The sequence below is a fragment of the Ptiloglossa arizonensis genome, chromosome 3, assembly GCF_051014685.1.
Source record: "Ptiloglossa arizonensis isolate GNS036 chromosome 3, iyPtiAriz1_principal, whole genome shotgun sequence".
In the NCBI taxonomy this organism is placed as follows: domain Eukaryota; kingdom Metazoa; phylum Arthropoda; class Insecta; order Hymenoptera; family Colletidae; genus Ptiloglossa; species Ptiloglossa arizonensis.
In genome coordinates this window covers 13348956-13353321 of record NC_135050.1, presented here as the reverse complement: position 1 = coordinate 13353321, position 4366 = coordinate 13348956, and positions in this window count along the sequence as shown.

Genomic DNA, 4366 nt, shown 5'->3' with positions numbered 1-4366 from the left:
GATCACAGTTCGACGTCCCTTTGGGAATCCATTCTTCACGGTTACCGTCTCGTTGTCTCTCGGATGGCTGTTGTCGTTCCGCGGACTTCTCACCGGTGTAACAACACGAGCGAGAGTGACGATCGACGCCCGTAGTCCGTCGAATGTCATCTATCGTAACGACGGCGACAACGACGACAACGACGACGACGCGGACTTCGCGACGCGACGTGACGCGGCCATCGCGCGATTCGTGTCCTTTTCCCGACGCCCGTTGTCGCGTCGCTTACCCGCGGACAAACCGAGAAGAAGATTGTTCCTCGGCCGCTTCGAGATGGAAAGAAAGCGCGAAATGGAGACACGAGAGATTACCGATATCTCGTTCAACAGATTCGACCGCAATCGCCACTGTCGCGCGTTGATTCCGCGACCGTTTCGCGGCGAGTTGTGGTGGACACGACCAATTTACCCCGGTTTTCACCTACCGACGTGTTCGTTGGATTTTTTCTTCACTTGTCCCTTTCATTTTTTCTTTTGTCCATTCGTTCGAAATCCGTGCGCCAATTCGTTGCGATATTATGCCCGGTTGCGAGAGGAAAAATCCCACCGTTGCCCTCGTGCTACGTACGACGTCGTTACCCCGTGCGTCTGTGTGACAGTGAAACGCGTGAGATCGCGGTACGATCGATTCTCGTGAGTGAAATAATAACACGCTGGGATCCAGTAATTATGCACCGTAGACGTTGACAAAGGTCGAGGTTGACAATTCGTTTGTTAACGTTCAAGTGCGTTGTCGCGAATTTCGTTCGATCGGGGCGCACGGTTTTCGATCGAGAATCGAATGGATCGGGGCTGGACCAAAGATCTTTGGTTCGCGCGTTGCCTCGTACGCAGATATCAATGACAATTTTCAACGGAGCTTTTTCGTAATTTTCTTCTTATTTCGTTTATTTTGTTTGTTTTTTTTTTTATTATTCTGTTTTTTTGTAGGAGAACAGAGAACAGATCAAGAAAATATTTTTCGTATTACTTTTTTGTCCCCACGTTTACCTAATTGCTACGATTCAAGGAGGATCCGACGTCCTTGTATTGCCCGATTCCTCGAAATCTGGATAAAAATTGAACCACGTTAATACGACAATTTGAAACTAAATACATTGCAAAACAGACTCTTGTTATCATCTCGCACTATTGACATTATTACCACTATCGGTGTTACTATATTTTCTGTACCTTGTTAGAAGTTCTTCAATCTGATCCTACAATTGAAAATCATCGAGCATTAAATGAAGTAAGTCTTAGTTTATTGTTTAATTTAAAGTTGAAACGAAAGAAACTAGTATCAAAGCAACATGTTTTGTGACATATAATCTATTAAAATAACATTAATGCATTATGCACATAAAAGTGTATGGTTTGGATAACAATGCTAAGTCTGTACTATTGTATCGTCCAAACAAACAAAACCTTCACCTCGTTTCGTGAACTTTTTTTCCATCTTCTTTTTATTTACTATTCTTATCATATTATATTTTGCGAAACCAACTATATATGTTACAATTGATAATATAAACTTGTATATACATATGCATTGGAGTGAAAGAATTTTCATTCAATATACAATCATTTTACAGTGTAAATAACATTGACAGTTAAATGATAACTTCTTTTAAAATAAATATATAAGATAACATATATTTGAATTCTAACAAAGTTATTTGTAAGAATGCAGTGTTCCAAAACGTATGCATTCGTAATGTTCACGCATATACATAGTCTGTCAACGAGATAAACATTTTCCAAAATATGTAAGATTTCGATGACAAAATGTGTTTGTTGTTTCTTCGTTAATATCAAAAACAACTAATATGCTCATTGTTCATGTCAATAGTAAATGAATGTCACATGGATTAATTAACACGATCACTGAGAATATTTTTTGCGAATGGTTTAAATTACTTGCGGTGTAAACTAGCTGCGGTTTGGAAGCAAATTTATTTTTACACCGTGAATGCACTCAGACGACACTCAGTATTTCTACGGTCATTTTAGTAATATTTTCCGCGGAGTAAAGTAATACGAAGAAAAACGAGAGATAAAATTTATTTTTCTTTAAACAATTACACCGATTCGAGAAGTGTTCCGATATATTTGAAACAAGCACCAAGAGACGAAAAAGGGTTATTAAAAAGGAGCTCTTCGGTAACAAAAGTGTTACCGTTTAATACGAACAAGTAGAGAAACGTGCGTAAACATATAAATTATTTAATAATTTCAGTCAGTAATTAATGTTTCCCGTAAAGAGGATCTATCACATATTCGAGTCTATATGTATTGTATTTTATCACGTTGAAACGTGATAAACGTATTTGGAACGCGTAAATTGTATTGCTAAAAGCGTCGAGAAATGCAGTTTTATTGGTAGCGTTCAAGGCATATAAAATTATTGGCTTAAAGCTTACTTTTTAATTAAGAAATAGGTATGGTACAAATCTTTTACGTTGAATCCTTTTGAGAAAAAATCGCGTGTTAATTTATTAAGGTACTTTAGTTTTAAACCAAATCTTTCAAATTTAGGACTAATGAGGGTACTTTGGTCACTTTAGAAAAAATTATATTTGATTCGGATGCTTTCAACTAATTCATAATTTATTCAAAGCCATCGATGTACTTTACGAGAAATATATAAGGAACGTGTTACTTAATTACACGCACGTATTAATAACTTTTGTGACGGAAATTACGATTATTAGAAATGTTTAAAGAAAATTTATCAACAGTATCAAAGATTTCAGCTGAATTCTAGATATCGTTATATCTAGACAGTGAAATGATGCAGTAGTCCTTTAAAACTATACCACATGAATAAAATTATAAAATTGAGATTTTCAATAAATGAATACATAGAATAAATAATACAGATAACATTTTGATACTAGTATTTTATAGAGAAGATATTTTACATAATGCTGTATTGTTATATTCTTAATATGCTTTGATCCGTTATTAATGTTAAAAAAGTGTCTACGCCTTATAATTTGCAACTGTTTATCTGGAGCGAATGTCGTAGTGCAGATTTCAGGGGCAGTTTAACGCGTGTACGTAATATTCTTATCGTATCAGCATATAGGGTGTTTCATTAACATGTGCCTGTAATATCTCCGTGATGTTTACTTGGACATTATCATATGCAAGGATTTTTTTTAATTATACGTGAAAAGAAGCTTTAATTATTCCTAGAAGAATGAACGAAATTTAAACTTAATGACGGTAATTGAACGTATATAATAAATTAATGAATTAATACATATATTATATATTTTTAGCACGTCTAGTAACCTAAATCTTGAGTGTTCAAATATCCGAGATCACGAGTTTGGGTTGAATCGGGTGAAATTTCTCAAATAACCCACTACGAAGTCCATTTGTTCGAGTAATCAAGCATTCGACAATTACAGTTTTCATTCGATGGAAGTGAAGATTTAATAAATTTATTCAGGATAAACTTTATATTTAAATGACCGTTTGTCTTCACCTTATCTGTATTTATATTTTATGTAATCAACTTGTTTATATTATAATGTTTCATATTCAATGTGTGAATTGCATTCTTATAAAAATAAAAGAGTATCGTTAATAAAAAACATTATAACATAAATAAATTGGTTACAAAGAACACAGGTATAGATAAAATGAAGACAAACAGTTTCTCGAGAGTATAGTTCACATTGAATAAATTTATTAAAAACTTCACTTTCGTCGAATGAGAACCGCCTCTTTCGAAACTTTTGTATAAATAATGGTTTTGATTTTGAACATCGTCGAATACTCGGTTACTCGAACAGACGGTCGAACAAGATCCCTAATCCATTGTTGGTCACGGGTGGCCTAAACTTTCAGGATCCTGAACATCTCGGTTACCTGAAACTTTCAAGCCTACGAACAATCCTAGATGCGGGATCCTATCCGATTCGGCTCGATTTTTGCCGATTCGACCAGAAGCTCGCATACTTCTACAGAGGGTCTCATCGGTCACAGAAAATGCGCCTCATAGAGGCAACCGACTTCGCTAATGCAAATTGCAATTCTTTATTATAATTTAATTCAAAATTCTTTCGAACAAAATGTACGTATACTCGAATGAAGTTTAGACAAATTTTAAAGCAACGTGCATTCGTAGAAAGTATCTTCTAACATATAGTTTTAACAAAAGGTAACATTTATTCAGTAGTTCAGGAATTTATTGGTGTAAAGAAAAAAATATTGGACATTGTACTATTAATTCAATTATTTACTACATTCAAACACATTCGAACGGAACAAGAGTAGCAATTACAATTGAATTGTATTATATTTGTATATTATGTTTATTTTTTTTCTCTTTACT